At 37.1% G+C, this 22,451-nt stretch overlaps 1 protein-coding gene and 1 pseudogene across 12 annotated transcripts in view; one reads left to right on the top strand and one right to left on the bottom strand.

Annotated features, from left to right (window-relative positions):
- RNF180 (ring finger protein 180) overlaps positions 1-22,451 on the top strand; it is a 285,865-nt gene that overhangs the window by 153,228 nt on the left and 110,186 nt on the right. The window contains exon 6 of one of the 11 annotated variants that reach the window (XR_014242110.1): positions 12,126-12,238. The exons of the other annotated variants lie outside the window; for them this stretch is intronic. The gene's annotated coding sequence lies outside the window, so the exon portion shown is untranslated. The remainder of the gene's footprint in view (positions 1-12,125; positions 12,239-22,451) is intronic. 11 annotated transcript variants of the gene reach the window in all.
- On the bottom strand, positions 12,245-20,904 carry LOC309624752 (zinc finger protein 706 pseudogene; annotated as a pseudogene). Its single transcript has one exon. The product of its transcript is annotated as a zinc finger protein 706 pseudogene (transcript).

Raw genomic sequence — 22,451 nt, forward strand, 5'->3', positions numbered from 1 at the left:
TACACAGTAGACAAAGCATCTGAGTGCTTGTTATTTATAGGTTGAATTCTAACTACAGTACTAGGCTTTAGAGTTTATCTTATTCCAGCCACATTATAAATTAGGAATGAAGTATTTGTATTCAACTCTTTGCTCCTTTTTTTAGTGTACATGACATTCCACTTATTTTTCCAACTTTTATTTTTCATTTCTGTTATAAATTGCCAAATGTCTTAGGTAGAGAGAATTTGTGTGGAGGGGACCAAAACCTATCTGTATATTCTCTGCTGACATTTGCTCCCAACCCACATCTATTTATTATTACTTCCTCTAATGTTTGTTGCACACCTACATCCAAATTGCTGCTTCCCATGTCCATAGCCTTGTTCATACCATTCTTATCTCTCACATGCCCTTTCTCTCCTTTATTTGTTTTTTATTCTTTTTTTAAAAAATTTTGTTGGGGTATAGTTGATTTAGAATGTTGTGTTAGTTTCAGGTGTACAGCAAAGTGATTCAGTTATACATGTATGTATATTCATTCTTTTTTAGATTCTTTTCTCACATAGGTTATCACAGAATATTGAGTAGAGTTCCCTGTGCTATACAGTAGGTCCTTGTTGGTTATCTGTCTTATATATAGTAGTGTGTGTGTGTTCATCCCAGGCTTCTGATTTATCCCTCCCCTCCACGTTTCCCCTTTGGTAGCTATAAGTTTGTTTTGATATCTGTACGTCCGTTTCTGTTTTGTAAATAAGTTCATTTGTTTCTTTTTTTTTAAATTTAGATTCCACATATGAGTGATACATGATATTTGTCTTTCTGTCTGACTTACTTCACTTAGTATGATAATCTCTGGGTGCATCCATGCTGCTGCAAATGGCATTACTTCGTTCATTTTTATGACTGAGTAATATTCCATTGTATATATGTACCACATCTTCTTTATCCATTCCTCTGTCAGTGGACATTTAGGTTGCTCTCATATCTTGGCTATTGTAAATAGAGCTGCAGTGAACATTGGGGTGCATGTATCCTTTCAGGTTATGGTTTTCTCTGGATATATGGCCAGGAGTGGGATTGCTGGATCATACAGTACTTCTATTTTTAGTTTTCTCAGGAACCTCCATACTGTTCTCCATAGTGGCTGTACCAATTTACATTCCCACCAACAGTATAGGAGGGGTCCCTTTTCTCCACACCCTCTCCAGCATTTATTGTTTGTAGACTTTTTGATGGCCATTCTCACCAATGTAAGGTGATACCTCATTCTGACCAGTGAAAGGTGATACTTCATTGTACTTTTGATTTGCATTTCTCTGATAATTAGTGATGTTGAGCATCTTTTCATGTGCTTGTTGCCATCTATATGTCTTCTTTGGAGAAGTGTCTGTTTAGATCTTCTGCCCATTTTTTTGATTGGGTTTTTTTTTGTTGTTGTTATTGAACTGCATGAGCTGTTTGTATATTTTGGAGAATAATCCCTTGTCAGTCACTTAGTTTGCAAATATTTTCTCCCATTCTGTGGGTTGTCTTTTTGTTTTGTTTATGGTTTCCTTTGCTGTGCAGATGCTTTTAAGTTTAATTGGGTCCCATTTGTTTATTTTTGTTTTTATTTCCATTACTCTAGGAGGTGGATCCAAAAAGATTTTGCTGCAATTTACATCAAAGAGTGTTCTGCCTATGTTTCCTCTAAGAGTTATATAGTGTTCAGCCTTAAATTTAGGTCTTTGATCCATTTCGAGTTAATTTTTGTGTATGGTGTTAGAGACTGTTCTAATTTCATTCTTTTACATGTAGATGTCCAGTTTTCCCAGCACAGCTTATTGAAAAGACTCTCTTTTCTCCATTTTATATTCTTACCTCCTTTGTCGTAGATTAATTGACCATAAGTGTGTGAGTTTATTTCTGAGCTTTCTGTCCTGTTCCATTGATCTATATTTCTGTTTTTGTGCCAGTACCATAGTGCTTGATTGCTGTAGCTTTGTCGTATTGTCTGAAGTCAGAGAGTTAGATTCCTCCAGCTCTGTTTTTCTTTCTCAAGATTGCTTTGGCTATTTGGGGTCTTTTGTATTTCCATACAAATGGTAAAATTTTTTGTTCTAGTTCTGTGAAAAATGCCATTGGTAATTTGATAGGGATTGTATCGAGTCTGTAGACTACCTTGAGTAGTGTAGTCATTTTGACAATATTTATTCTTCAAATCGAAGAATGGTATATCTTTTCATCTGTTTGTGTCATCTTCGATTTCTTTCATCAACATCTTATAGTTTTCAGAGTAGAGGATTTTTGTCTCCTTAGGTAAGTTTATTCTTAGGTATTTTATTCTTTTTGATGAAAGCACTTTTGCAAAAGCATCAGAGTAAAACAATAACTGTCTATAAAAGACAACAGACTTAAAAAGCCATGGTTAAGCACCCAATTACAATGTAATCAATAAAGAAACTTGCTTACAATAACTAGAATTATGACTGATTATAATCTTAACCATTAAAAACCTTAATCTCCGGCAAAAACCAAGAAGCAAGTAATTGTGCATTTCCTGATTGGAAAACTTATGCTTTAGTCTTCTTCTCCCAAGAAGGCAAGGGTAGGTAAACTTACACCCACCCAACAATTAATGTTCCAAAATTTTATCCTATTTGAAATCACCCAGATAGTCAATGAATTCTCTTCATTTAACTCAGTTTAGTTTCAAGTTACCAAAATCTCGAGAGACTCTTTTAGATGGACATTCCCAAAACATAATTATTTCTATAGAGTTTACCTAAAAACTCTTTTTTGTCCTTTACTCTTAGAGATCACATAAAATTAAAGTTCCAGAGAGCCCAGGTAGATCATTTACATCTCAGAGGCACTAGAGAAATATCAATTCCTTCTAGAGAACTAGCTTAACCAATTACAAAAGACTCACTTTGATACAGTTGCAGAGCCATGAGAGGCCATTGTTCGCCAGATCTCTTGGCAACCCCCATTGAGCAAGGACAACCACCACAGGATTACCCCCGCAACTTTCAGTCCCCACATGCTAGTTGACAGCCCCCATAACTTTCCGTTCCCTGTCCTATATTTCCCAACATCTCACCACTCATGGGAGTTTGCTCAGTCTCCTGACTGCTTCCACCAGTTTTTGGGCTGCATCCCATAGGCCTACAAGGCCTATGCTTGCCCAGCTTCAGACCAAAGAAAGAGCCCGAATCAGCAACAGAGACATCAGTGGGTTAATGGATGTGGGAGCTTACACGTCTGAAGCAAGGTCCTGGAACAACACCCCAACATGTGCGGTGGATGGCAGGCAGTACATGGTGGCAGTTTTCACTCTCCCTCCTTTTTTTCTTTTTTTTTTTTTAACATCTTTTAGAGTATAATTGCTTTAAAATTTTGTGTTAGTTTCTGCTGTATAACAAAGTGAATCAGCTATACATATACATATATCCCCATATCCCCACCCTCTTGCGCCTCCCTCCCACCCTCCCTATCCCACCCCTCTGAGTGGTCACAAAGCACCAAGCTCTGCTTTGCAGCTGCTTCCCACTAGCTATCTATTTTACATTGGGTACTGTATATACGTCAATGCTACTCTCTCACTTTTTCCCAGGTTACACTTCCCCTCCCCCGTGTCCTCAAGTCCATTCTCTATGTCTGCGTCTTTATTCCTGTCCTGCATCTAGGTTCCTCTGAAACATTTTTTTTTTAGATTCCATATATATGTGTTAGCATACGGTATTTGTTTTTCTCTTTCTGACTTACTTCACTCTGTGTGACAGACTCTAGGTCCATCCACCTCACTACAAATAACTCAATTTTGTTCCTTTTTATGGCTGAATAATATCCCAATGTATATATGTGCCACATCTTCTTTATCCATTCATCTGTCGATGGACACTTAGGTTGCTTCCATGTCCTGGCTATTGTAAGTAGTGCTGCAATGAACATTGTGGTACATGTCTCTTTTTCAATTATGGTTTTCTCTGGGTACATGCCCAGTAGTGGGATTGCTGGGTCGTATGGTAGTTCTGTTTTAGTTTTTTAAGGAACCTCCATACTGTTCTCCATAGTGGCTGTATCAAGTTACATTCCTACCAACAGTGCAAGAGGGTTCCCTTTACTCCACACCCTCTCCAGCATTTATTGTTTGTAGATTTTTGATGATGGCCATTCTGACCAGTGTGACGTGATGCCTCATTGTAGTTTTGATTTGCATTTCTCTAATGATTAGTGATGTTGAACATCCTTTCATGTGTTTGTTGGCAATCTGTATATCTTTTTTGGAGAAATGTCTATTTAGGTCATCTGCCTGTTTTTGGATTGGGTTGTTTGTTTTTTTGATATTGAGCTGTATGAGCTGCTTGTAAGTTTTGGAGATTAATCCTTTGTCAGTTGCTTCATTTGCAAATATTTTCTCCCATTCTGAGGGTTGTCTTTTGGTCTTGTTTATGGTTTCCTTTGCTGTGCAAAAGCTTTTAAGTTTCATTAGGTCCCATTTGTTTATTTTTGTTTTTATTTCCATTTCTCTAGGAGGTGGGTTAAAAAGGATCTTGCTGTGATTTATGTCATAGAGTGTTCTGCCTGTGTTTTCCTCTTAAGAATTTTATAATGTCTGGCCTTACATTTAGGTCTTTAATCCATTTTGAGTTTATTTTTGTATATGGTGTTAAGGAGTGTTCTCATTTCATTCTTTTACATGTAGCTGTCCAGTTTTCCCAGCACCACTTATTGAAGAGGCTGTCTTTTCTCCATTGTATATTCTTGCCTCCTTTATCAAAAATAAGGTGACCATATGTGCGTGGGTTTATCTCTGGGCTTTCTGTCCTGTTCCATTGATCTATATTTCCATTCTTGTGCCAGTACCATACTGTCTTGATTACTGTAGCTTTGTAGTATAGTCTGAAGTTAGGGAGCCTGATTCCTCCAGCTCCGTTTTTCTTTCTCAAGATTGCTTTGGCTATTCAGGATCTTTTGTGTTTCCATACAAATTGTAAAATTTTTTGTTCTAGTTCTGTCGAAAAATGCCGGTGGTAGTTTGATAGGGATTGCATTGAATCTGTAGATTGCTTTGGGTAGTACAGTCATTTTCACAATGTTGATTCTTCCAATCCAAGAACATGGTATATCTCTCTATCTGTTTGTATAGTCTTTATTTTCTTTCATCAGTATCTTATATTTTTCAGCACACAGGTCTTTTGTCTCCTTAGGTAGGCTTATTCCTAGGTATTTCATTCTTTTTGATGCAACTATAAGTGGGAATGTTTCCTTAGTTTCTCTTTCAGATTTCAGGTTGTTAGTGTATATGAATGCAAGAGATTTCTGTGCATTAATTTTGTATACTGCTACTTCACCAAATTCATTGATTAGCTCTAGGAGTTTTTTAGTAGCATCTTTAGGATTCTCTATGTATAGTATCATGTCATCTGCAAAGAGTGACAGTTTTACTTCTTTTCTGATTTGTATTCCTTTTATTTCTTTTTCTTCTCTGATTACCATGGCTAAAATTTCCAAAACTATGTTGAATAATAGTGGTGAGAGTGGGCAACCTTTTCTTGTTCCTCATCTTAGTGGAAATGGTTTCAGTTTTTCAACATTGAGAGTGATGTTGGCTGTGGGTTTCTCATATATGGCCTTTATTATGTTGAGGTAGGTTCCCTCGATGCCCACTTGCTGGAGAGTTCTTATCATAAATGGGTGTTGAATTTTGTCGAAAGCTTTTTCAGCATCTATTGAGATGATCATATGGTTTTTCTCCTTCAATTTGTTAATATGGTGTATCACATTGATTGATTTACATATACTGAAGAATCCTTTCATTCCTGGATAAACCCCACATGATCATGGTGTATGATCCTTCTAATGTTCTGTTGGATTGTGTTTGCTAGTATTTTGTTCAGGATTTTTGCATCTATGTTCATCAGTGATATTGGCCTGTAGTTCTTTTTTTGTGACATCTTTGTCTGCTTTTGGTATCAGGGTAATGGTGGCCTCGTAGAATGAATTTGGGAGTGTTTCTCCCTCTGCTGTATTTTGGAAGAGTTTCAGAAGGATAAGTGTTAGCGTTTCTCTAAATGTTTGATCGAATTCACCTGTGAAGCTTTCTGGTCCTGGGCTTTTGTTTGTTGGAGGATTTTTATTAACGGTTTCAATTTCAGTGCTTGTGATTGGTTTGTTCATATTTTCTATGTCTTCCTGGCTCAGTCTCGGAAGCTTGTACTTTTCTAAGAATTTATCCATTTCTTCCCCATTGTTCATTTTATTGGCGTATTGTTGCTTGTAGTAGTCTCTCATGTTCCTTTGTATTTCTGCAGTGTCAGTTGTTCTTTCTCCTTTTTCATTTCTAATTCTACTGAGTTGAGTCTTCTTCCTTTTTTTTCTTGATGAGTCTGGTTAATGGTTTATCAATTTTGTTTATCTTCTCAAAGAACCAGCTTTTCGTTTTATTGATCTTTGCTATTATTTCCTTCACTTCTTTTTCGTTTATTTCTGATCTGATCATTATGGTTTCTTTCCTCCTGCTTACTTTGGGTTTTTTTTGTTCTTTTTCTAATCGCTTTAGGTGTAAGTTTAGGTTGTTTATTTGAGATTTTTCTTGTTTCTTGAGGTAGGATTGTATTGCTATAAACTTCCCTCTTAGAACTGTTTTGCTTTATGCCATAGATTTTGGGTCATCGTGTTTCCATTGTCATTTATTTCCAGGTATTTTTTTATTTCCTCTTTGATTTCTTCAGTGATCTTTTGGTTATTGAGTAGCGTATTGTTTAGAATCCATGTGTTTTTATTTTTTACAGTTTTATTCCTGTAATGATATCTAGTCTCATAGCGTTGAGGTCGGAAGATATCCTTGATACTATTTCAATTTTCTTAAATTTACCAAGGCTTGATTTGTCACCCAAGATATGATCTCTCTTCAGGAGAGTTCCATGTGCACTTGAGAAGGTGTATTCTGTTGTTTTTTGGATGGAATGTCTGATAAATATCAACTGATTTTACCTGGTCTGTTGTGTCATTTACAGCTTGTGTTTATTTATTTTCATTTTGTATGATCTGTCCATTGGTGAAAGTGGGGTGTTAAAGTCCCCTACTATGTTTGTGTTACTGTCGATTTCCCCTTTTATGGCTGTTAGCATTTGCCTTTTGTATTGAGTTGCTCCTATGTTGGGTGCGTGAATATTTACAATTGTTGTACCTTTTCTTGGATTGATCCCTTGATCATTATGTAGTGTCCTTCTTTGTCTCTTGTAGTAGTCTTTATTTTAAAGCCTATTTTGTCTGATAGGAGAATTGCTACTCCAGCTTTCTTTTGATTTCCATTTGCATGGAATATCTTTTTCCATCCTCTCACTTTCACTCTGTGTGTGTCCCTAGATCTGAAGTGTGTCTCTTGTAGACAGCATATATACAGGTGTTGTTTTTGTATCCATTCAGCCAGTCTATGTCTTTTGGTTGGAGCATTTAATCCATTTACATTTAAGGTAATTATCAATATGTATGTTCCTATTACCATTTTCTTAATTGTTTTGGTTTCTTTTTGTAGATCCTTTTCTTCTCTTGTGTTTCCCACCTAGAGAAGTTCCTTTAGCATGTGTTGTAAAGCTGGTTTGGTGGTGCTGAATTTTCTTAGCTTTTGCTTGTCTGTAAAGGTTTTAATTTCTCTGTCGAATCTGAATGAGATCTTTGCTGGGTAGAGTAATCGTGGTTGTAGGTTTTTCTCTTTCATCACTGTAAATACATCCTGCCACTCCCTTCTGGATTGCAGAGTTTCTGCTGAAAGATCAGCTTTTAACCTTATGTAGATACCCTTGTATGTTGTTTGTTGCTTTTCCCTTGCTGCTTTTAATATTTTTTCTTTGTATTTAATTTTTGATAGTTTGATTAATTTGTGTCTTGGCATGTTTCTCATTGGATTTATTCTGTTTGGGACTTTCTGTACTTCCTGGACTTGATTGACTATATCCTTTCCCATTTTAGGGAAGTTTTCTGCTGTAATCTCAAATATTTTCTCAGACCCTTTGTTTTTCTCTTCTTCTTCTGGGACCCCTAAAATTAGAATGTTGGTGCATTTAATGTTGTCCCAGATGTCTCTGAGACTGTCCTCAATTCTTTTCATTCATTTTTCTTTATTCTGCTCTGCACCAGTTATTTCCACTCTTCTATCTTCCTGGTCACTTCTTTGTTCTTTTGCCTCAGTTATTCTGCTAATGATTCCTTCTAGAGAATTTTTAATTTCATTTATTGTGTTGTTCATCATTGTTTGTTTCCTCTTTAGTTCTTCTAGATCCTTGTTAAACATTTCTTATATTTTCTCCATTCTGTTTCCAAGATTTTGGATCATCTTTGCTATCATTACTCTGAATTCTTTTTTGGGTAAACTGCCTATTTCCTCTTCATTTATTTGGTCTGGTGAGTTCTTACCTTGCTCCTTCATCTGCTGCATATTTCTCTGTATTCTCATTTTGTTTAACTTACTATGTTTGGGGTCCTCTTTTTATTGGCTGCAGGTTCGTAGTTCCTGTTATTTTTGGTGTCTGCCCCCAGTGGGTGAGGTTGGTTCAGTGGCTTGTGTAGGCTTTCTGGTTGGGGCGACTGGTGCCTGTTTTCTGGTGGGTGGTGCTGGATCTTGTCCTTCTGGTGGGCTGGGCCATGTCCGGTCGTGTGTTTTGGTGTGTCTGTGAACTTAGTATGACTTTAGCCAGCCTCTCTGCTAATGGGTGGAGATGTGTTCCTGTCTTGATAGTTGTTTGGCATGGGGCATCCAGCACTTGAGCTTGCTGGCCATTGGGTGGAGCTGGCTGTTAGTGTTGAGACAGAGATTTCTGGGAGAGCTCTCGCCGATTGATATTATGTGGAGCCAGGAGGTCTCTGGTGGTCCAATGTCTTGGACTCGACTCTCCACCTTGGAGGCTCAGGCCTGACATCTGGCTGGAGCACTAAGACCCTGCCAACTGCATGGCTCAGAAGAAAAGGAAGGAAAAAAAAAAAAACATGAGCAGATAGAACCCCAAAAACAAACGGGAAAAGCAAAACTAAACAGACAAAATCACACAAAGAAACATTCACACACACACTCATAAAAAGAAAAACAAACAAACAAACTAAAAAAATAAGAAGAACAGACAGAACTCTAGGACAAATGGTAAAGGCAAACCTAAACAGAGAAAATCACACAAGATAAGTGATGAATATTTTAAGACATTTAAAATTTGAAGAAGAGAATAACAGTGTCAAATCTGCCAACAGATCAAGATAGATGAAAAGTAGAGACAGTTCTTTTGAGAAGTTTAGCTGTGACAGGAAGGAGAGAGAGGGAAGGTAGTAGCTGGATCAAATTGCAAGACTAAGGGAATTTGTTTTTTTTGTGTGTTTGGGTTTGTGTGTGTGTGTGTGTGTGGTTCTTTTTATTTTTAATGTGAGAAGCCATTAGTGAAAGAGAAGTTGTAGATCCAGGAAGAATTTGAAAGGAATGGCAAATGGCAAAGGTTTTAGAATAGTCATATCAGAGAGCCAGTCAGTGACTTAATAAGTTTGCCAGGAAAAAAAAAACAGAATTGTTCCCACAGATTTGACACTAGAGTTGTGGACTGCCAATCTAGAGGAGTATAATACAGTTTAATTATTAGAGAAATATGTAGTATATTATTTGGAAGAGATTTTTAGAGAAACCTTGATTTTAGTGCTGAATTAGATGATTTTCTAAAATTCCTTATAGCCTTACTCCATACTTGGAAGGATTCAATTCAAGGAGTTTTCTTTTTTTTTGTCTCTTATATTTTTCTTCCAAGTTTATTGAGATATAATTGACATAGAGCACTGTATAAGTTTAAGGTATACAGCAAGATGATTTGACTCACATATATCATGCAATGATTACCCCAGTAGGTTTAGTGAACATTCATCATTTTATATAGATACAAAACTAAGGAAGTAGAAAAAAATATTTTTTCCTTGTGATAAGAACTCCTAGGATTTATTCTCTTAACAATTTTCATATATAATATACAGCAGTATTAATTGTATTTATCATGTTGTATATTACATCTCTAGTATTTATTTATTTTATACCTGGAAGTTTTTACCTTTTGATTACCTTCATCCAATTACCCCTCCCCCAACTGCCTCTGGTAGCCATAAATAATGATCTCTTTTTCTATGAGTTTGTTTGTCTTTAGAAGGAAGTTTCTATCTTGCCTCTGTAAAATAAGTTGAGAATCTTACAGAGTAATTGTTCTGTATTTACCTTTAGCAATTTCTCCAATTTGATAATTCTATCTTCTTTAACCTTACTTTTTCATATTTACAATCTCCATTTGGATTCTTATTCAAGTTCACTTTTTGTTTTTATTACATATATATGTATATTTTTAATTGAATTGTAGTTGACTTACAATATTATTTAGTTTCAGATGTACAATGTAGTGATTCAGTATTTTTATACATTATACACTATACAAAGTTACTACATTATTATATTTTTATTATATCCTGTTCTTGTCTAATTAACTATATTCTTCTTTTAAAATTTCTTTTTTTAATTTATTTTTAAAATTTATTTATTTAATTTATATTTATTTTCGGCTGCATTGGGTCTTCGTTGCTGCGCACAAGCTTTCTCTAGTTGCAGTGAGCAGGGGCTACTCTTCATTGCAGTGTGTGTGCTTCTCATTGCGGTGGCTTCTCTTGTTGCGGAGTACGACCTTTAGACACACAGGCTTCAGTAGTTGTGGCAAACGGGCTCTCAGTAGTTTTGGCTCACGGGCTCTAGAGCACAGGGTCAGTAGTTGTGGCTCACGGGCTTAGTTGCTCCACGGCATGTGAGCTGTTCCCGGACCAGGGATCAAACTCGTGTCCCCTGCATTGGCAGGCGGATTCTTAACCACTGCGCCACCAGGGAAGTCCCTAAAATTCCTTTTAACACAATTATTTTAAAGTTTCTTACATATTTCTCAGTTATATGTAGTTTTTTAAAAGTGAATTCTTCCCATTCATACATCTACTAATACTTTTTTATTGACAGTTTGTTTTCTGACATACTTTGTAACTTTTGACTGTGAGCTTATCTTCAGCGGGAGTTGTTTCTGTGTGAATCTCAAGGGCCCTGAGTTGTGGAAGAAACCCCTTGGAGCCAGTTTTGTGTTGGACTTTGCTGTGGCTTTCACTAGTATAGGACTTATTTTAATTTTATTTTCTCTGTTTAGGGTTTCCAAGCTTCTTGGGAAGTGCTAATTTAGACCTCACACCTACAAATAGTGCAGGTTTGGAGTGCTGGTATCCTTCTGCCAATTCTTTGTCTAGATTAGCTGGCTTCTGTACTATATTCCTCAGACCAAACAGCCTTTCTAGCTCACTGCTATACATAGAGCCTAGAGTCTTGACTCCCAAGCTATATCTGCAACATATGTGTTAGGTTTTTGAACAGTTAATCTAACATTTTTATTTAATTAGTACTGGAGGGAGACTTACTGCATTTGCTCTGTTCCCCATATTGACCAAAAATCTTTTTTGGTGATGTAAGAAACTTTTCCAGTTGTTTCTTAAAATATATTTTTGATGACTGATATGGAAGCTAGCGCTAGCATATGTTAGAAGTCCAAAACTGTCAAATTTGGAATATGTATTTATGCAAATTTGGAGTCATATTCTGAAACTAGAAATACAGATTCTTATGACACAACAATGACATTTATAAAAACTTACATTTTTTAAGAATCAGGAATGAAGAGAATTCTGTAATATATATGTCTGTATATTTAAAGTAATTTCCATATGCTGTTTTTTAATCATGTGATTTTCTGATAACTTTAATATCTGAACTTTTTCTGTGACATAGCATGGACTTTGTGTCAGGTATGAGATAAATGCAATAGATAAGATTTAGAGAAAAGTAGATGTACTTCAAGTGTATGTGAAGAAATTAAATGATATAAGGAAAAGGTAAGAAAGTAAGTAATATGTTCTAGGAATGACTCATAATCCACAAACTCAGATATTCAGGGAATGTAGCTTTATTTTTTATTAAAAGTTATTTGTACATATAAGTACACCGTGGATATTTGTTGAATAAATGAATGAATTTAAATTTCTATTTTGAGCCCCCTTTCTATTGGAGGCTAGAAACTAAATCTTAATCGGTCAAGCCTTTCTCCTCTTTTTACCTCTAGGTCTATGTTCTAAGTTTCTAGAACCTTCCAAGTGTCAGCATGTTGAAGGTGGGGTGGAATTTGGCCTTACTGATACCTACTGAGCTTATACTCAGAAAGACTGAGAAAGAAAGGTATTTATTTTCTTTCTTGTATTGACTAAAAGATCTTTACTGTCTAGTTGGTGCCAGATAAATGCCATTCTATGCTGCTCCCTTACCATGCTAAGCATAAGAGACTTCTGAAACCTTGCTTCCTCCTTAGACTATATTCTAGAGATTGGAATTTACAGGTTTCCTGCTATCCAGACCCCAAACCTGATGGTATTTTCTGTCCTATCATCCTCCTTCCAGTTTTAAGCTAAGGTGAACATGTTGTAGAGTACCTTTTTGGAGATCCAATAGGCTCTTCCTCCAATCCCATAAAATCTTTATCTAGTATGTGTTGAGTATAAAGGGATAGGAGGAGTAGGAAAAAGGTCTTCTAAATCTATCGTTTATACTCAGAATCCTAGGCTTTTGAAACTCAAATACCAAATATTTAATAATTTAATTCCTTTTTTATCTACATAATGCTGTGTCATCCATTCTTTGAGGCAGTTGAACATTATCTGTTTCTGCCTGAATGGAGAAGAAGGGTTATGGATAACCAATATTTGGAACAAATTTAATTAATATATAAAAGTTTTTCTGTGATAAAGAAAAAAAAAAAATTAAGGAGACTGGAATAAGGCAAGAAAAGAGCCCAAGAGGTTCAGTAAAGAAGAGAGAAGACTGAAAAAGACCACTTTGCTCTCTAAAGTAATGTGTGACATGCTGTGGCTTAGAAGTAACTGGATTTAGTGGATCTGGAACTGATTGACGGGTGTAGGGATTGTTGCTGGAGGCTTAAAAATGGCTTTTGATATAGAGCTGTGTTCTTTCTGTCATGGCCCAATGGGACTTCTCACCTGCCTGGAAGTCAGAAACTAAGAACTTTGCCTTCTTTTTAAAGTGTTCAAAAGAAATAGGGGAATGCAAATCAAAATGAAATTGTGAATTCAGAGATTTTAAGATTTATGAGGAAAAAAATCAAAGTTATTAATTATGAAACCAGTGTGTCCTCCTCCATTCAAATGAGAATTAGCTTCTGCTGATTTTGCTTTCAAAATGCCTTAAGTTCTCAACACAACCACTCTGGTTCAGAACCTTGGTACCCCATGCCTTAATTATTGCCTCTTTGTGCCATTTAGCACTCACATTCTTGAAACTATCTCTTCTTCACATTTTTTTTTCTTTTTTAAAGAATTAGTTCAGAGGACTTAATTGCTTCATATGTTCACCGCAGCATCCCTAGTGCCTTGTGTATCCCTGCTATGGACTGAATTGTATCCCCCCAAAATTCATTCCGTTAAGCTCTAACCCCTTCTGTGACTGTATTTGAAGATAGGGTTTTTAGGAGGTAATTAAGGTTAAATGAGGTCATAAGGGTGGCGTCCTAATCTGATAGGATTGGCTGCCTTATAAGAAAAGGAAGAGAGAGAGAGATCTCTTTCCACACCCACAGAGGAAAGGCCATGTGAGCACACAATGAGAAGATGGGTGTTTGCAAGTCAGAGAGAGGTTTTTCACCAGAACCCAACCATGCTAGCACCCTGATCTTGGATTCCCAGCCTCCAGAACTGTGAGAAATAAATGACTATTGTTTAAGCTTCCCAGTCTATGGTATTTTGTTATCACAGCCCAAGCAGACTAAGAAAATCCCCAAGGCCTGAAATAATGATTTGCTCACTCAATAAATATTTGTTGATTGTGGTGGAAATTAGCAATGCTATATTCCATTCAGGAACATAATGAGACATCTCAGGCTGACATGCAGTGACCTGTACTGTAGTAGGCTTTGCTGACCGTACAGTCTCTGTCACAACTACTTAGTTCTGCTATGTTGGCACAAAAATAGCCATACACAATACATAGACCAATGAGCATGGCTGCATTCCACTGAAATTTTAGTTACAAAAAAATACAGATAGCAGCTTGTATTTATCACATAGGCTATACTTTGCCCATTCCTGACCAGTAGCAAATGACCCACCTTAGCTCTCCAGGAATATTTCCTACTCCATATTGGAAAAGCTGTCATCCAGTCAGATTGACAGGTCCCTCATCCACAAAGTCGATGATTTCCCCAAATTGTCTCCTTGTCTTAAATTTCCTCTCCGCTTATCTCCCTGATTCCTATTTCTATTCTTCCCTCTAAGTTCTGGAATTAGGAAACATAAATAAAACATAATCTATGCCCACAAGGGTCTTAGAAATGTAATAAAGGGGGACATATGTAGATAGTCATTATAGGTATTATGGAAGGTATAAAAAGAGTAGGGTCATAAAAGAAGAGGTGGAATGTTTACAGAGGGTAGAGTACTAAAAGGAGAGTGATCAGGCCTCACAGAGGAAATGATAAGGTGCAAGATGGAACACTACAAGAAATGAGACAGGGGAAAGTGGGAGGAGGAGCAAGTCTACAGAGAAGAGAGCAGGGAGGGGGCAGGCCAGCGGGGAAAAAAAAAGAGAGAGAGAGAAAAAAATTGAAATATAAAAAGCAGATCATCCTAATTATGTAAAATGTGTGTATGTAGATTAGAAAAAAGACTAAAAGATCAATATCTACTAACTTGCAGAGATATCCATGATATGTTGGTTAGTGAGAAAAGTGACAGCAGAGTATTTATGTGCACATGTGCTTTTATATTTTGCATGAGCCAAGAGAAAATATGAAAGGATTCACCACTGTTGACTCAGGGATGGTTGCATCTGGAAGGTAGGAAGTGGACAGAGTGGAGATGGTTATTGTGATTTTAGCTATAAGTAAGAGAAACTTGACTGACAGGAGCTTGACAGGTCAGTGTTTATTTTTCTCATACAAGTCTAGAGATTGTCAGTTTGTGCTATCAAGGATGCAGACTCTAACTCTGTCTCCACTTTCCTACTATTCTCATGCATGTTGCCTCATGTTGCAAGATGGCTGTAACAGATCCAAATATCAGGATCATCATGTTCAAGGAAAGGAAAGAGATAGTATTAGCTATTCCTGCCCTTTTCATTGGGAATGCCAAAGCTTTCCCACAAACTTTCATTATACTTGCCTTATATCTCATTGGCCAAAGTTGGGACAACTCTAGCTGTGAGAAAACCTGGGTAAACAACTATTTAGGCTTTCTGGATTCTGTAAGAGGAAACAGTTCTTATAAAGAAGAAGAGAGTTGGAGAAATTATTGGGTTATCCAACTAATAGTGTCTGCCACAACCTGCTTTGCTTATGTTATGATATTGTATTGTTTCATTTGTTACCATAAGTGTGTGTTCCTTTTTTAATTAGAAAATAAAGCTCCAAATTCAAACTTGCTACCAGCCTACCAGCTGGCCTCTCAACCTAAAAGTGTCATATTTCTGTACATCATAATAATGTGGAAAAAGGAGAGGAGAAGAAGATGGTGGCCGGCCTGCATTTTTAACATAGTGACCTCATTCGCTAGTTAAGTAACATAGTTTGGTCAATTATCTGTAAACTGATTTACTTGATTTGTAAATCCTTTACCTAAGGCTGCGTGGAGGTTTCTCTGGATTGAAAAGTGAAAATATCCCTCTCCTCTAAAAGACAGAGCCAGCAATGTTTTCCAGGTTCCATTTAGAAAGATCTGTTTGGCAGATCTATGTGGCAGCAGTATAGAGCGTGAACTGTAGGGATCGTGAAAGAGAAGGAGACTCTAAGTCCACACAAGATTATGAGGGATGAACTGAGGCAGTAACAATAGGAAGAGAAAAGGGGAGTGAAATACAGGCCTGTTAAACAAGTGGAATCTATATGAATTGATTGCTGGAAAGTTGTAGAACGTGAAGATAAAGGAAAAATCTGAAAGGATTGCTAAATTTCTTTCTCAGATCAGTAACAACTGGATTGTGGTAACAGTCACTAAGATTTTGGACGAGGCCAGGTTTAAGGGAAAAGTTAACTTACCTTTGAACATGTTAATGTTTTCCTGTGCCTGGGTGGCAAATCTACAGAGAGATAGAAATCTACTAAATTAATAGATATCCATAGATTAATGGATTTGGGGTTCAGGAGAGTGATTTGGGCTAAGTATAGAGATTCTTGAGTCATCAGCATAACAGGTAGTGGCTAAAACTATAGAAATTAAAGAGGTTGCTCAAGGAGAACATGTACTGTTAGAAAAGAAAAGGTCCAAGGCTGGGCACTACAGAATACCAATGTTTAGTGGGTGGCCAAAGGAAGAAAAGCCAGAAATGGAAACAGGGTTAGAAATTAAAATGAGACTCCATGTAAGTGGCATTCTTAAAAAGGACAGTTTTAAGGGAAGAAATTGGCCAACAGCGTTAAATGCTACAGAATTGTCGAGTACAATGAGGACTAAAAATAGGCTGCTGGATGTGGCAATTGGGTCATAGATAGATGACTTTTGGCTAGAGCAGTTTTATTTTAAGTAGGTAGTGGGAAATAATAGGCAGAAATTATATTCTTTTCTTTCCAGGAACTTGACTCTGAAGGGGAGAGGTGATTGTAGCTAGATGGAAACACAACATCCAAGGAGAGGTTTTTCTGTTGTTTTTAATAAGAGAGATTTGTACATGTGTATCTTTAAGGAAGAACATATCAAGAGAGGATAATCTTCATTTTGTTTTTTTGGTTTTGAGGGGATTTTTAAATTGACATGTAATTGACATGTAACATCATACTAGTTTCCAGTGTATAACATAATGATTCTCTATATGTATTGTCAAATGATCACCACAAGTCTGGTTAACATCTGTTACCATACACAGTTTTAAAAACTGTTTTTTTTTCTTATGATAAGACTTTTAAGATCTAGTTTCTTAGCAACTTTCCAACATACAATACAGTATTATTAACTATAGTCATCATGCTGTACATTACATCCTCATGACTTAATTATTTTATAACTAGAAGTTTATACCTTTTGACCCCCTTGACCCATTTCTCCCACCCACCCATCTCCCACCTCTGACAACCAGCAATCTGTTCTTTGTATCTATGAGCTTGCTTTCTTGTTGTTATTGTTGTTGTTTAAATTTCATATATAATTATTGTCTTTCTTTGTCTGACTTATTTCACGTAGTATAATGCTCTCAAGGTTCATTCATGTTGTCACAAAGGACAAGATTTCATTCTTTTTTATGTCTGAATAGTATTCCAGTGTGTGTGTGTGTGTGTGTGTGTGTGTGTGTATATAAATACCACAATTTCTTTATCCATTCATCCATCATTGAACACTTAGGTTTTTTCCATACCTTGGCTATTGAAAATAATGCTGCAATGAAGATAGGGGTGCACATATCTTTCTGAAATAGTGTTTTTGTTTTCTTCAGACAAATACCCAGAAGTGGACTCTCTGGGTCATATTGTAGTTCTATTTTTAATTTTTTTTTTACAGGAACATAAAGCTTTTATTCTGAATTAGTCAGTAAAACAAATGAAAAAAAATTAAACCAAAACTTGTGAAAGGTTTTTAAATGATTTGTTACTAATGTAAACATACATATGCTCAAAGCACTTTTAAAAACTTTTAAATTGTAATTTAACCAGAACCTCTGTTAATAACCACTATAAGCAATTAGGCCAACTCTAATGTTCTGGTAACCAACATATTGGGAATTAACAAATAATAAATCTGAAACTGAAGAAATCAAATACATGAAAAAAATGACTATTTTAAAGTAAGAGTATAAGAATAGGAGTTACTAAGAAATTATCACCACTGAAGCTTCTCCTTGGAAATATCTTATTTTAAACTTACAGTGAAGACAAACAAGGTGGGCAGAATATGTATAGCTACAAAACAAATGCAGTGATGAGTTACAGTAGAAAGAGGGAATGCATTTTGTAATCCACAGGATCAGATTTGCGGCTCTAAGCAATTATCAGTAAATATTTGAGTGTTCTTCCTATTCTATCAACTTTAAAATTTAAACTGAGTTACAGCAGTTTCACTTGTATTAATAGTTGGCAAAAGCAAATTAGAAGAAACCTAAATTAGTCTTTTTTAACTGGGTAGGATTTACCTCATTCATCAGAACCAACCCACTTCCCATACTTAGAGCCCAAAAAATGTGGATATTGGCCTATTTTAATACTTTTCTAGTTCAGACGGAAGTCATACTGTACACAGCCTTTGATTTTAGGGACCAGCACAAAGTAAAAATCAACTACTCACTTAAAAAGGAAATGAAGGAGAAGGTTCTGGGAATTAACCCAGTCACAAGCGATTCCAATCTTTCTGTTAATGCAAAATCCATTCATAAATTGGCCAAATTGTAATTAACTTCCAAAAACTCCTTCGAAAATTATGAGTTTCAATTTTAAATGAAAGAACTTGAACAATTTTCAAAGAATCAAGTATAATTTATAAAAGATAGATCTTTACCAGTTCACATATGTTCCATCATATTTTGTATTGAACAGTAGGCTGATTACTTCATTGTAGCATATACTTCAGAACCTAATTTTTCAGACGGGCTCACTGGCAATCCAACCACTTTAAGGAATTTATCAGTTATCTACAGGCTATACCTGGCTGGCAGGTATAGCCAGGTCACACAGCAAGTTTAAATATTCCAACCTCAATCACAAGAAACAATCAGAGGGGAAAATGACACATGATTGCAATATACCAAGGCAGCAGGTAAGTCATTCTTCACCTAGGTCAGCAGATTCCAATAAAATCGTGTGCACAGATTTAATGAATGACTCTGCTCTAGTTTAACTATGAACATGCCCCTGAATTAGAAAGGGAGATGAGAATTGTGCTTGCAATTCTAGCTGATGAATTCATTAGATTTTTATAAGGCAAATAATGTAGAAAGTTAGAACAGAATTTCTAGAACCATTTATCCTGTGATGTTGTAAAATCAAAGTACTACTTTAATGAGTTATTTTATACAATATGAACATCAATATAATTACAATTGTAAAAAATTTTTTTATAACAAGGATGGACTAATTTTCAGATTTCCAAATCAGAGTCAACTGTACATTTACACAGAATTGTCTTTGCATGAAGCCCAAAAGGGAACAGCATAAAAATGAGTGTTTCTGTAGCCCCTTTATTTTTGCTGATCAACAGTTTGTTAGCAAAGCAGCTGCAGGTTTGTTACCTAAGGTCTGAGTGAGGAGAAGAGTCAAAGGTGTCACAAATTCCCCTGTAAACAACTTTATGCCTGAATATCAACTAATTCTGGAGGAAGTGGAGTCTTAGGATGCTTGCTCTCAAAGTGCTGCTTGAAGGTCTTAGGGTCTGGCATTTGTGTCTTACAGATAGTGCAGGTATATATTAAGGCAGCTTTGGCAGCAGGCTTTTGGTCATGTCCTTGTTTCTTCTTTTGTCCAGCTTGCTTTTTGGCATTTTTCTGCTGAGACTGAATCTTCTGCTGTCCACGAGCCATATCTGGGCCAGGACAGTCTTGCATCAGAGAAACTGTGCAGCGTGAGAGGGCCAGGGGAGGTGGCAGGAGGGAGAGTTATTTTTGATTTTTTGAGGAACCTCCATACTATTTTCCATAATTACTGCACCAATTTATATTCCCACCAACAGTGCACAGGGTTCCCTTTAATCCACATCCTCACTAACACTTGGTATTTGTTGTCTTTTGGATAATAGCCGTTCTGACAAATATGAGGTGATATCTCATTGTGGTTTTGATTTGCATTTCCCTGATGATTAATGATGTTGAGCATCTTTTCATGTACCTGTTGTCCATCTGTATGTCTTCTTTGGAAAAATATCTATTCAGATCCTCTATCCATTTCTTAATTGGATTGTTTGGGTTTTTTTGCTATTGGATTTTGTGAATTCTTTATATATTTTGGATATAATCCCCTTATCAGATATATGATTTGCAAATATTTTCTACCATTCAGTGGGTTGCCTTTTCATTTTGTTGATGATTTTCCTTGCAGTGCAGAAGATTTTTAGTTTGATGTATTAATTTTGTTTTTTATTTTTAAATTTAAAGGAGTGCTAATACATAGGAAAAAACACTAGGAAGAGAAACATATATAATCTTAGAGATTATTTTTAAGAAACCAATTTGACCATCAATTTAATCAGTGAAGCCTTTGTGGAGAGGTGGGAAGATTTTCAAGTGAAAGACATATATCTGATTTGAAATTAGATAACAATTTTAGAAATGTTAAAATGTTGAGAAAAACCAAATCACAATCAAAGACATATGTAGTCAGACTTTTTTGCTTTGCAATCCTACTTGATGTAAACATAGGTAATATAGATCATTGCTTGTCCCAGCTTTGCCCAGCTCAGCCTCACATTGCCTCTGAACCAGTCCTTCCTAAGCTTGTTACCTTATGAGGTACCAGAGGATGGGTCAAAACCTGTCTTGCTACCAAGTATAGCCTGTGCCTTCTGTTGAGCTGGCCACCTTTAGACTTCCTGATTTCCACTACTGTTTCAGCTTAGACTGGAGCTCTGATTTACATAATTCATGCCTTAATAACTTTGTAGCCATCTTTTGTCTCTTTCCTCTGGGTGTTAGACCCTTTCACCTTTCCCCTACCATGTCTGGAGGCTTATATCAAACACAGAATTCCAGGGCTTCCCTGGTGGCACAGTGGTTAAGAATCTGCCTGCCAATGCAGGGGACGTGGGTTCAAGCCCTGGTCTGGGAAGATCCCACATGCCGTGGAGCAACTAAGCCTGTGTGCCACAACTACTGAGCTGGTGCTCTAGAGCCTGCGTGCCACAACTACTGAGCCTGCGTGCCACAACTACTGAAGCCCATGCGTGTAGAGCCCACATTCCACAACAAGAGAAGCCACTGCAATGAGAAGCCCATGCACCGCAATGAAAAGTAGCCCCAGCTCACTGCAACTAGAGAAAGCCCGCGCGCAGCAATGAAGACCCAACGCAGCCAAAATAAATAAATTTTAAAAAAACCAAAAAAACACAGAATTCCTGAAATGTCATACCTGTCATTACTGCCATGGGACCTTTGCTACCCTGTTTTTCATACCTAGCCCTTTGAATATTGATACCAGCCCAGATTAAAGGCATTATTACCCTGGGTGCTGTGATTTGGATCACTAGCCACCCTCCTTTGGGGATGTTCAACAATTGAGATCCTGTCCCACTGTGTCTCCAGCTGAGTAAAGGATTATACCCCACCTCACAGCCAGCCCCCAGGAGACAAAATAAAATTTAAGCATTGTTTTTATGAATAATATCCACGATCTTTGTTTCAAACATTTGAAATGGTACAGAGGCTCTGGCTTTGGAGGTCAGATCCCAGGGAGAGGACTGAGGTTGGCTGCGTGAACACAGCCTGAAGGGGGCTAGTGCACCACAGCTAGCTGGGAGGGAGTCCGGGAAAAAGTCTGGACCTGCCTAAGAGGCAAGAGACCATTGTTTCAGGGTGCGTGAGGAGACGGGCTTCAGAGCACCACCTAAATGAGTTCCAGAGACGAGCGCGAGCTGCGGCTATTAGCGCGGACACCAGAGACAGGCATGAAACACTAAGTCTGCTGCTGCTGCAGCCACCAAGAAGCCTGTGTGCAAGCACATGTCACTATCCATACCTCCCCTCCCGGAAGCTTTTGCAGCCTGCCACTGCCAGGGTCCCGTGATCCAGGGACAACTTCCCCAGGAGAACACATGGTGCACCTAAGGCTGTTGCAACGTCACACCGGCCTCTGCCGCCGCAGGCTCACCCCTCATTCCATACCCCTCCCTCCCCCCGGCCTCAGTGAGCCAGAGCCCCCTAATCAGCTGCTCCTTTAACCCAATCCCTCTGGTGACCTACATGCAGAGGCAGAGCCAAATCCAAAGCAGAACCAACCCCAGGAGCTGTGTGAACAAACAAGAGAAAGGGAAATCTCTCCCAGCAGCCTCAGGAGCAGTGGGTTTAATCTCCATAATCAACTTGATGTACGCTGCATCTGTGGAATACCTGAATAGACAACGAATCATCCCAAAATAGAGGTAGTGGACCTTGGGAGCAATGATATATTTTTTTTTTCCTTTTTCTCTTTTTGTGAGTGTGTATGCGTATGATTCTTGGTGTGATTTTGTCAGTATAGCTTTGCTTTTAGCATTTGTCCTAGGGTTCTGTCTCTCCGTTTTTTTTGTTTGTTTGTTTGTTTTATTTTTAGTATAGTTTCTAGTGCTTGTTATCATTGGTGGATTTGTTTTTTGGTTTGGTTGCTACTCTCTTTTTTTCTTCTTTTTTTAATTTACTTTTTAGTTTTTTTATATTTAATAATTTTTAATTTTTTATTTTAATAACTCTATTTTATCTTATTATTTTCTTTCTTTCTTTCTTT

The sequence above is a fragment of the Balaenoptera borealis genome (genome assembly GCF_965194805.1).
Source record: "Balaenoptera borealis genome assembly, chromosome: 2".
Taxonomy (NCBI): Eukaryota; Metazoa; Chordata; class Mammalia; order Artiodactyla; family Balaenopteridae; genus Balaenoptera; species Balaenoptera borealis.